This window comes from Antennarius striatus, chromosome 10, assembly GCF_040054535.1.
Source record: "Antennarius striatus isolate MH-2024 chromosome 10, ASM4005453v1, whole genome shotgun sequence".
Classification (NCBI taxonomy): Eukaryota; Metazoa; Chordata; class Actinopteri; order Lophiiformes; family Antennariidae; genus Antennarius; species Antennarius striatus.
This window is the reverse complement of record NC_090785.1, coordinates 20,999,840-21,012,368: the sequence shown is the minus strand read 5'-3', so window position 1 is coordinate 21,012,368 and position 12,529 is coordinate 20,999,840. Positions and strand designations below refer to the sequence as shown.

The window sequence follows — 12,529 nt, the reverse complement described above, 5'->3', positions numbered from 1 at the left end:
AACACATTAAATTAATTTGGGTTTTATTCAGAAAATATATGCAATACAAGAAAAGACAAAGCGCTGTTTTCTGAGCTCATCGATGGTTGTGCCACTGCAGTACAGTCACCCTACCAAAGAAGGCGCCCACATTCCCAATGAATGGGGTGCCGAGTAATGACACAGTTTTCTGTACAATTGTCCCAAACGGTTCGAAGTCCCATGGGACACCATTTGGTGCCCCGTGGGACCTCATGGGGTCGTGGTGCCAGCACTGAGTGTGAAACCTTACTGTAACTCACTTTTTTCAGGCTGCCCCAAAAAGTCACTGAAGACACTTAAACTAATCCAGAATATTGCTGCGTGTGTTCTGAGCAGGACCAGTACCAGAGACCATATTTCTATGTCGGCTTCTCTGCACTGGCTTCCCGTGAAAGCTAGGATAAATTTTAAAACACTCCTCCTCACTTACAAAGCCCTTCATGTCCAGGCACCGACCTATCTGAAGGAGTATTTAGTTCCATATAATCCATGTAGAGCATAATTTAGGCTGCTAAATTATTTGCTATAGGCCTATGCTGCTGGAGACTCAACATCAAGACTCACATACTCCTCTCTCCTCCTCCTCTCCGACCTCTCTCTTCTAGTCTCCATTCACACCTTACTAACTCAACTTCTTCCCCGGAATTTCTATGCTCTTTATGCACTCACAGGTTTTCTCAGTTTCACCCCTCATCTGTCCATCCGCTGTGGACCTGCTCCTCTAATCCCTCCAGTATCACCGCTCATCTATCCATCAGCTGGGGTCCTGCTTCCTTTTCTTCCTCTGTACCATCATACAGTCATCCATGCAGCTACAATTGTGCTTTGAATTAATCAACTACATGATGGGGAACATGTATAGAAGACACCAACCCAGAAGTCAGTGAACGCAGCCCGATTTTCCCGTCCCCACTCCAGCACCTGCATCAAATCTTCTAACTATAACGATAAAGACACTGACTGTATCTGGCCTATCTGCCCCCCTCTCTCTCGGCCTGTCTCTTTCTCTTACCCTGTCCTTTCCACCCAATCGGTCAAGTTGGATGAGCGCCAGAGTCTGGATCCTGCCCGGAGTTTCTTCAATGAGGGAGTTTTTCCCCGCCGCAGCACTTATGCTTGCTCTGGAGGGTTCTATTGGGTTTTTCTGTCTAAATAAAACTTGATTGATTAATTGATTGACTACCACTACTGACAACTACCACTGTTATGACTACTACGACTGACCACTATTGCTGACCACTACTACAACTACTAATGACTACTACTACTGACAACTACTATTAATGACCACTACTACCACAACAACTACTAGTATTACTACTACTGATATTATTACTACTACCACAACTACTACTGTTACTACTACCACTACTGCTACTACTACCACTATTACTACGACTACTACTACTGACTACAAATGTTACTAGTACTACTACTACAGACGAATACTACTATGACTACGACGACTGACGACTACTACAGTACTACAGCTACTGACGACTATTACTACAACTACTATTATTACTACTACTACTACTATTACTACTAATCCTACTACTACTACTATTATTACTACTACTACTACTACTACTGCTGCTATTACTGCTACTACTGCTATTACTGCTACTACTACTACTGACTACTACCACTATTCTTACTACTACTACTTCTTTTGACTATTATTACTACTACTTCTCCTACTGAATGCTTTTACAGCTACTACTACAAATACTACTCCGCTCCCGCGAGGACATCGCCGGAGTGTGAGCTGACAGTGGGAGGTGTCAGCTCACCACCCAGCCACTGCCGAGACGCCCTTGAGCAAGGCATTGTCCCCCCTACAAGCTGCTCAACTGGGGCACACTCCAGTTGCTGCCCGTCACTCTGCCTCCCTATGTACAGTTTGGTGTTGTGTGATGTTGTGTATGTACTAACTGCATGCTTACAGGCGCGCCTGTGTGCTGTGGTTGTCTCAGGTGCCTGTACAAAAAACTAACACAAAAAATGTACACCTGGGTGACAATGTAATTTCCCCTTGGGGATCAATACAGTATACTACATTCTTTCTTTCTAGTAGTAACCATTACTACTACGACTATTAGTACTACTACCACTACTGACTACTAATACTACTACTGCTACTATTACTACTGCTACTGACCACTACTACTACCACCACTACTTACTACTCATACTACTACTGACTACTACTACTACCACCACTACTTACTACTCATACTACTGCTGACTACTACTACTACTACTACCATTATTACTACTACTGCTACTTTTACTACTACTACTACCACCACTACTTACTACTCATACTACTACTGACTACTACTACTATTATTACTACTACTGCTACTTTTACTACTACTACTACCACCACTACTTACTACTCATACTACTACTAACTACTACTAATAATAATAATAATAATACTGACTACTACTACAAATATTACTATTACTACTGCTGCTGCTACTTTTACCACTACTACTACTAGAACTACTACTATAACTATTACTGACTACTACTAATATAACTATTACTGACTACTACTAATATAACTATTGCTGACTACTACTAATATAACTATTACTGACTACTACTAATATTACTGACTACTACTAATATTACTATTACTGACTACTACTAATATAACTATTACTGACTACTACTAATATAACTATTACTGACTACTACTACTGACCACTGCTACCACCACTAACCAGTACTACTGTTACCACTTCAGCTACTACTACTACTACTACTACTACTACTACTGCTACTACTCCCACCACTTCTAGTGCTATTACTACTACTATTACAACTACTACAGACTAGTACTATTACTACTGTCCCAGTTATCTACTTTGTTGTTTCCAGCAGCATTCCCTTCAACAGAGGGATTACTGTGGAGTTAGCTGTAGCCCTTAGCTTTCGGCCAGCTAAACTACTCCATCCCTACTACACTGGGGGGGGGGCACTGATCATTCATGCTTCTCACTGCAGTGGTAGTAAACAATCAGCCTGCCTCCTTTGTCCGAGGCACTAAGCCACGCCCCCTTGCCTTTTGTCCCCCCCCCCATCGTTCAGCCTGCATTCGTGCCTCCCTTCACCCTCCATGTCCTCTCACACATTCTCTGTTCTGACGCGCTACATCTGAGCTGCTAGCTTCTCCACTGCTTCATTCGCTCCGACGAGCTGTGGCGCTACACGGCTAAAGCTAACTAGCAGTGGCTGCTAACAGGCTAGCTAATGGAAGACCAACAGAGAGCAGACACGTGACAGGCTTGTCCCTACCGTGGCTGCTAGGGCTCCACTCCCTTCGTGAAAGTAAAATCCAGACACAAGTCTGTGAGCACCGCTGGTGTGACGGTCGTCCAGGTCTCCCTCTGTCTCTCTCTCACACACACACAGATACACACACACGCACAGACTCACACACACATACAAGCTCACTCTGCGACACTCCTCCCCCTCCGCTGTCACTCACAGGCGTTCTCAAACACACACACTCACTATCCACTGGCAGTCTATTTCACTCGCACACAAAATAAGTATTAAATCCAGGGCTACCCACAATGCCTTGCACTACACAAAGGCATGGGGGTGTGACCAATCACACGCAGCCTCAATCTGCAGCCATGTTTCCTTGAGAGCCCTCTGGCTGCAGCCTCAATCCCCACTCCTCAAATCCAACCCGCCCACTTCTCCCTTCTACCTCACTTCCTGTGGGCGTGTTCAAACTGCTGCGCTGTGAGTACACATGCGTGGCGAAGCAGCCGCTCGCCTTCAGTCCTAACAGCAGAAAGACGTCCCGCAGCAGAGGCCTGGCCTACTCTGACCTACGGCTGTGTGTGTGTGTGTGTGTGTGTGTGTGTGTGTGTGTGTGTGTGTGTGTGTGTGTGTGTGTGTACGCGTGAGAATTACAGGTCTACAACCTTATTCCCTCCCTGTGGGCGTGTCCCGTTATGGGTCTCCTCAGCATGTCAGCCTATCTTCTGTATCCTCCTCTCTAACATGAGCTGTCCTCATGTTTTCTTCACTACATCCATCCACCTTCTCTGCTCTTCCTCTTGCCCTCTTTCCTGGTAGCTCCATTCTCATCACCTTTTCACCAACATTCTCAGCATCTTTCCTCTGGACGTGTTCAAACCATACAAGTCTGGTCTCTCTGACTTTGTCTCCAAAACATCTCATCTTGGCTATTCCTCTGAAGACTCATTTCTGATCCCATCCAACCTGGTCATCTCCTCATCTCTTCTTCAAATGCCTCCAAAAGAGATGGAAAAGTTGGAGAAAAACCAAGTTTCAATAAGTGCTTTTTGACTACAACACAATCAAAAGTTAATGAACAAAAAGACACAGATATTACTGTGGACAGTATGGATAGAGATGCAGAAAAAGCCAAGCGAAAACCAGCAAAAATACGAACATTTGTACTGCAATAGACGTGATTGTTTCCATAGGTGAGGCACGGCTAAAAATCAGCACCCAAAACAAAATAATGAGGGTGCAGCTTACAGAAATTTGTGTGGAGAAGGTTCTTTCAGCTTGGTGCAGTGTCCACAGGAGAATATATGAATTAAAGGAAAAGAAAACTATTGAGTGAAAAGCAAAAAGTCAAAAAACTGTATTACGTCATTTTTTTTATTTCTAAAACTGTTTTTTAAGGATGACCACCATGCTGTAACATTTTGATAATTATGTAATTTTAATGTTTTTCCTTTTACTGAAACAGTTATGACGTTTCTATTTATAAAATCATTAAAATTAACAGTTTGTTTAGTTCTTATATTGTACTATTGGAAAAACTCAATCCTTGTTTAAAGCGTCAACCATATATTCTGTTATGACTTTTGGATGCATAAGCGTCATGTTGAGATACACAAAAAATTTTGAAGTATATCCCAGGAATGCACTACTTTCTTGAGGTAAAATGAACCCTGCTTTACCACTAAGAACAGCTAGATGTCCATCTCTGACAAACCAAGAAGAAAACAAACATATTAGCGCAGACTTAGATGGGGTCAGGAAACGCACAAAGCTCTACACATCTGACCTGCAGGAATGGAGAATCATTCCTACAGAAATCGAGTCTACCTACCAAGGCCTTGCTACTCGACTTGAGATCATTTGCAGAGCTAAAACTACACTCATTTGACTTTTGCTCTTTAAAAGTTTTTAAGTGCAGATCAATGAACCCAAAGCTTTTGACCTCAGTATTTCTAACATCTCATGGTGGCCATGAGCTCATGATCAGTGGGATGACCTTCTGGTGACCCCTGAACCTAACAGAATGCCCCAGTTAGCACCCTAATAAACGTTCAGAATGTGGTCTTGGAGGAGATCCATCATGCTGCAGGTTCATTAGGGTTCAAATCAGCCCAGACCAACATCAGCAAAAAAAGAGGAAAAAAGAAAGGGTGAGGAGGAGAAGAAGATGAAGACAAAGAAGACGCAGAAGACGAAGAAGAAGGGGTGAGGAGAAGAGGTGAAGAAAAGAAGAGGTGAGGAGACGAGGTGAGAAGATGGGTAGAAACACAGGAAATGGCCAAATGGTGGGGGAGACGTCTAACTCAGCAAAAGTCGATACTCAAACTGAACCTCAGCTTTACTTTAGGAATATTTCATGGAAGTCACGTTATGTCTGTGAATGGTGATGATGTGGATATACTCTAGATACAAAGAGCCTCCACCTTAAATGTAAAAATTCAACATCAGCTTTACTGTCGGTATTGCTACACACACACACACACACACACACACACACACACACACACACACACACACACACAAACACACACACACACAAACACACACAGGCACCAGGAACTGAAGCTGCACTTCTCTCAAACCTTGACGACATGAAAGCTAAGAGCTAAACATTTAAATACAATCAAAAGTGAGTCAGTGCTTCACGATTCTCTGTGCACACCTGGTTTATACTTCATTCATGCTTCACACACCTGGTTTATACTTCATTCATGCTTCACACACCTGGTTTATACTTCATTCATGCTTCACACACCTGGTTTATACTTCTTTCATGCTTCACACACCTGGTTTATACTTCATTCATGTATTACACACCTGGTTTTTATCGCTTCTGAGTTTGGACCGCTGCTCCCTGGGACAGCTCTGTCCTGCTAAAGAGATTTATAAAGTAGAATAAAGGATTGAAGTAAATAAATACATGTGAAACTGATATTTATATTTACAAAGTTATGAAGGACCTATTATCAGCTAAAGACTTTTTTAACAATGCAGGAGTGTGGTTGAGTGTGATAAATGTATATTATTGAGTCATCACTTTACTGTGTTTCCATAAATTAAGTTGAGTGTTTTTTATGTGAACTAAAGGGAACGCCAACTGAAGTCCAGCAAAGTGATTCAACAGAAATGAAATGTTAACGACACAATACATTTTTTTCAGCAGGACATGATTTAAATGTAAACTTAAATGTATTTATTAGTGCTGTCAGGCAATTAAAAAAATAATCTAATTAATTACAGGATTTGTAATTAATTAATATAATTAATCACATTTTTAATCTCATACCGGCTTCAGTCCCCAAAATAAAGAATTTGAATTCTAGGACGTTACAAAATTGTAGTGCATGACTAATCAATAGAATACACCGAGAAGAGAAGATTTGAAATCCACATTTTATTGGTTAAGTGTGTTTTATAAATGAAATTCAAAAGAAAAAAGGTCAAGCACATCAGCAAACCAATTAGGCCAGGTGCATTTCTCAAAAATGTAATATGAATACAGTTAAATAAAATAAATAAAATTCAGAAATAAAATAAGGCACATAAGCAGACTCTCAATCAAAATGAATACTAAAGCTGACTCAATACAGCAATTCAAAATGAATAGTAGAACATGCCTCTAAATAAGGCAACTGAATAGCAAAATGCCAACAGGCTTTTCATTTAAAAGGGTAAGCTAACGTTCAACTATGTGTCCTTGACATATTTTGTATTTAAATGATACTTTAGGCTGGAGCTGCTTTGGTGATATGAAAATTCTTTTACAAAAGGTACAAATAATAATAATAATAATAACAATAATAATAATAATGTAATGGATTACATTTACATAGCGCTTTTCTGGACACTCAAAGACTCTTTACATCGGATCCATTATTCATTCACTCCTTATTCATACTTGGTGATGGTATATGTGTGTAGTGATGATGTACATACTGTATATGTTAACACACTATTTTTAACACTTTGAATCACATCTTATAATTCACTATTGTAAATCACCACTTTTATTTAGTGTGCCTGTTAAACCATCTTTACCTTGCAGATAACACAATGACTTACAACTTCCCTAAATGTGACCTCTGACTGAAGAATTATGTGAGTCAGCCAGCATGACCTTGAGTTGATCCTGCAGATAGTAGAGTGAGCCTCCCCAGAACATGAAATATTTGCCACAAAGTGAGAATATGGAGAACACCTTGTGGTGGCATCTTCTGATAGGATGAGAGTTAGATCATCCCATGTTTAGTTGACACCCATTAGAACGGGTATAAATATTGTATGCGTATTATGGTTCTTGGCACACAGCTTGGAGTCTCTTTCCTGTTAGTCTCTGTGCCCAGAAATTTCTGTCAATAAAGTATTTTCTGTTTTTGCAGCTTTACTTGGTTTTGTCCTGTTTATTCAACTTCGAAAAGAAATTGTCCTAGTTCAAGATCAACGAACACGCCGAAGGGCCTCGAGGTCAGCCGTCCACCTGGACCAGGTTTTCTGGCCTTTCCTTCAGTTGGTGACCCCGACGTGATCTTGACTGGACTTTTGACCGACGGAGACAACATCCAAGGGTACCCAAATAAGGTAAGAGGAATTTTATCCTCACACGGATTTGTCCCTGTCTGTTGAAGTACGGTTAAGATCCACCAACTTCAATTTGATCCCGTTTAAATCAATCACATTCGGACGAACAAGTGAAATTTGCAAACTCTTTAAAACAGATCTGTTGGTTTGTGTCATGTTAAAAGATCATACGCAGTGACAGTGTTTTCGGACAGTAATCTTTTACATCACGGCGGCGTCCGTGCTGGCCACTACAAGTAATTTTTTTCTGGCAGGTCGTGGTACTCAGTGGGGTTGAGACGATTACACCCACTGTTTTAAATTAACGGTCACTGCAAGAGTCGGTGCTGGTTGCACTGGTCTATTGACACGTAGATCACAGTGTTAAAGCCGTCTATTGGCAAAAGATCGGAAATTCTTCCATTACGGAGGTGACTGAGAGATTAAGCAGTAAAGGCTAACCTGCGGCGTACTACCCGATGACATAATTTTCTCTATTTAAAACTATTGAATACAAATACCAAGAGTGGGCGTACTACCTGATGCTAAACTTAATTTTATTTCGGGAAATTGAACACAAATACCAGAAGTGGGCGTACTCTGATGCTAAATTCCAAACCTCTTTGTGAGATTTTCAAAATAAAGTAAAAGGCCTTAAGAGTTCACAATGGAAGGTGAATTTGATTGAGAGAATGAATGGTTTAATTGGAATGATATTCCAGACGATCCAAATGGTATACCTCTAGAAGACCAAGTTAAAATGGCACTCATAGTGGCATCCGAAGGATTGCCCACAAAAGTTCGCAGTAAGACGGAGACTGATGTGAATGAATGGGTGAATGAATGCTGCCGAAAAGGATGGTTTCCTCCCAGCACTTCGAAAAAAATCACTTGTCTTTCTTATGAAGGAGACCGAAAAATCATATATTAAAAAACTGGTGGAGCTGGCAACAAAAACCTCAACAACCTACAAACTTAGCATTCCAGGCAGGAAAGCTAGAGAGTCGCACGAGAAGGTTGAAACTGTTAAATCACATGCCAGATTACTGGCTATGGGAAGAGCGGTGAAAGGAAGTTGAAAGAAGGAATCAGAACAGTGTGCTGTAGCCGAACGTTCTGACCCGTCTCCGTATCCGGAGGAAAAAACAACTTCTCTGTTTTCTAAAACTAATCCTTCTGTGCTGAGTCCTTATGCAGAACTCCATCAAGCTCTCTTAGACTCACAGACGCCTCAGACTCATCAGACACACACACACCAGACGCTTCAGGCTCCAGTGTGGACCGTCTCCGGAGGCCACCTCCACATGGATCAGACGAACCTTAACTCACTGCCGACAGCACCATCTGCAGGTAAACCAGAATATTCAGAAACTGTCAGACTTCTTGTTGCAGGAACAGAATGGGCTAACAAAGCCCTGAGGGACGAATTTGATGGGATCCTGGCCTCGGATGCCTTCTCTGGTTCTTTAGATGAATTCATCATGAAATTGGACGAATTCAAGCGGGAGCTCAAGCGCCGCGGTGACGCATCCTCGAAGCTCAGGGAGGAGCTGAAGCAAAAAGTTGAGGAAGTGCAGTGTGAAGCCAAACGTCACTTCCAACACCAACTCGACGAGTCCCACAGATGTCACGACCGAGCTCACCAATCGGAATCAGAGCAAATGAAACAGGAACTTGCCGAACTCCGCCTCCAAGTGAGTAAACTCACCCTGAATGCTCTACCCTCTTGCTCTGCAGAGCCAGCCCCAGCTCCACCTCCTGCACCGGTGGTGAATAGACCAGCCACCCGTTCTCAAACCAACGTCCAGGCTCCGTTGGTCCAGAAAATCGACCCCGTTTCGGGTCACTCCGCTCGAGTCTATAGACCTTTCCCTCCTGGAGATCTTAATGTTCTCATTTCAGGTCTTCCGGCAATTTCCGCTGAAGGACAGAACTGGCTTGCAGCAGTGCAGCTTGATGCCATCGGTCATGATTTGTGCAGTGGTGACATGCAGACAATTTTGACTAAAGCTTGTCCACAGACTATGCTAGCTCAAGTATTGCAGGACACCAGATTGATGACCTTCCGAAAGAGCATCCTCTGGGAGGAGAAGACTTCGGCCTCATCGAGAGAAGTTTGAAAATGCGTTTTCCTCTGCCAGGGTGCATTGTCTTTGACTTGGTGTTCATTCCAAAAGCTGAGGAAGAAGCAGCTGATTTAGTTAATCGGGCCAAAACTGAATATAACCTCAAAACAGGTTTTCCTTCACATGCGAGTCCATTTCACTCACAGGTCTTCCCGCTCAGCCATTTTGAAGGGTGTTCCCAAAACAGTTGTGTCGGCCATGGAAGCGAATCCTGACATGGGCAAGGCGACATTGACAGATGGCTTGCTCACCCCAAACACCACCTGAGGAGACATGCTAAAGTCAAAGGTAGAAAAACAAAAAACCGCAACCTCAACATTTGACTAACATGCAGTTGCAGGGAATCAAAGCACAAGAGGAGCGTTCCTCCTCCCCTGCAGCAAGTCCTCTGTCTGCCAATCCGGACATGGTGATGTATCGGTCTGGGGGCCAGTCTTGGGGTGGGGTGATCGACCAATATGGAGTCTGTTTCTTCTGTGGCAATTCAGGTGATTGGGCACGTGACTGCCCCCACAAAGGCGGATTTTTCAACCAAGGGCGTGGTCGTGGACGACGCATGCCCCCTCGTGGCGGACCTGCCAATTAACAACAATCAAGATGGCAGCCCGGAGGTCCCCACCCTCGACAACCTCTGCCGCCACCTCGTGGACAGCAGGTACCCAACCAGCAGTGCCTGCCCCCTAGTGGACAGTATCCGCAATGAAGATGCCCTGAACCTACAGACATAGGCATGCAGGAGCCTATGATCACCATGACGGTACGAGGAGTGTCCATTCCCTTTATGGTTGATACCAGAGCTAGTTTTTCAACTCCCCAACAGCTTCCTCCTGGCGCCTATGTCACTGACAACGTGATACCACTTGTTGGGTTCAAGGGTGAAGAAATTTCCCTGCATATGACTTAGTCAATCGTTGTTGATGTTAACAACCAAAGACTTTCACATTTGTTTATTTTGGCTCCTTCTAGTCCAGCTAACTTGCTGGGCCGAGATCTGCTGATGAAATTGTGTTCGCTCGTCAAGTGTTCTGGGGATGGACTTTTGGTCACACTTCCTGACGTCACTACCAACCATTGCTTCTATGTTACTGACTGTGCCTCAATGTTACCAGTTTTTATGCCTGATGCCCTTGTGTGTGCCCCTGCTGACATCTACTGGGCACTGGTGGACACTGACGTCAAACCATAGACTGATGCTGAGAAGTTATGGTCGCTTTGGTCACCCTGGGTTCATAACCTCCGCCCCTATGACATGGTTTCTGACTCGTTGCATTGCACCTTGTACTATGACAGACATGATGACTCTGTATTCCAGGAAGCCTTTCGAGAGGTGGATGGCTCTTTGGGAACTAAAGGTTCATGATTTTTTTGTCGGTGGACAGGGTGTTGCCTGGTTCGTCTCTTTGACGCTGGAACAACTGGAATGGTATCGGATGGCAGATCCTCCTGATCCATCCATGCCTCCTTGCGTTCCCCATATCTCTTTGGCTGTCTCTCCCAAACATACACAGTGATGGGCCCTTTCGTCAAAGCCTGTGTGGAGGCCTCTGATTGGATCTCGACTCTTCATTCTGATTTGTGGTTCTCACCGTCGCTTGATGCATACCATATCAGCTCTCAAGAATTTTTGACTCCCTCTATTCTTGAGCACCGACTTTTGGACAGACACCATGGCAGAGAAACCACCGATAGTGATGCTACTATTGATCTTTTGGCATCACTTCCTCCCGCACTTTGGACCCAAGGTTCTACAGATGTGGGCCTTTGCAATGTTGCCCCTGTAACGTTTGACATGACCCCAGGTCCTATTTGGATACCACAGTATCCCACCAAGGAACAAGGTCGATTGGGAATCACAGACACCCTTGACGGGCTGATAAAAGCTGGTGTCATTGTCAAAATACCACATTCTCCTTTAATACTCCCATCCTGCCTGTTGAGAAGAAGGACACAGGAAAATTAAGGATGGTTCATGATTTGAGAGCTATTAATGCTGCGGTCACCACTCCCACTCTTCCGGTTCCGAATCCACATGCTGCACTGTCTCAATTGTCTCCTTCTCATACTTATTTCACGGTGATTGATCTTGCAAATGCTTTCTTCAGCATTCCTCTCCATCCGCCAATGAGACCTTGTTTTGCCTTCACCTGGAGCAATAGGAGATACTCTTATGATCGATTGCCTCAGGGTTTTGTCCTGTCACCTGGACTCTTCAATGCCTACTTGAGAGACCTCCTTCGTCAATTGTCCCTTCCACCTGGCGTTCTTTTGGTTCAATATGTTGATGACCTCCTTCTGGCTGCTCCATCGGAACAAGCCTGCCTGATTGCCACACATTCCCTCCTCCTGCGGCTGCATGAGGTTGGGATGAAATTTTCTAAGGCTAAACTTCAAATAGCCAGGACTCAAGTTTCCTTTTTAGGCCGTTGTGTTTCCCGGCTGGGAACAGGCCTTTCACCATCTCACAAAGAAGACATTCCGCACTCTCCCAAACCACTCAATGTCAAACAGATGCTGGCATTCCTTGGTCTTTGCAATTACTC

The 12,529-nt window shown here is 43.5% G+C and overlaps 1 protein-coding gene across 3 annotated transcripts in view; it reads right to left on the bottom strand.

The window, feature by feature from the left end:
- Positions 1-12,529, bottom strand: part of stox2b (storkhead box 2b) — a 44,752-nt gene that overhangs the window by 15,155 nt on the left and 17,068 nt on the right. The window contains exon 1 of one of the 3 annotated variants that reach the window (XM_068325578.1): positions 6,124-6,175. The exons of 1 other annotated variant lie outside the window; for it this stretch is intronic. The gene's annotated coding sequence lies outside the window, so the exon portion shown is untranslated. Of the gene's footprint in view, positions 1-3,330; positions 3,656-6,123; positions 6,176-12,529 lie in introns of those variants that run through there. One more of the 3 variants, XM_068325577.1, reaches the window with a different exon arrangement.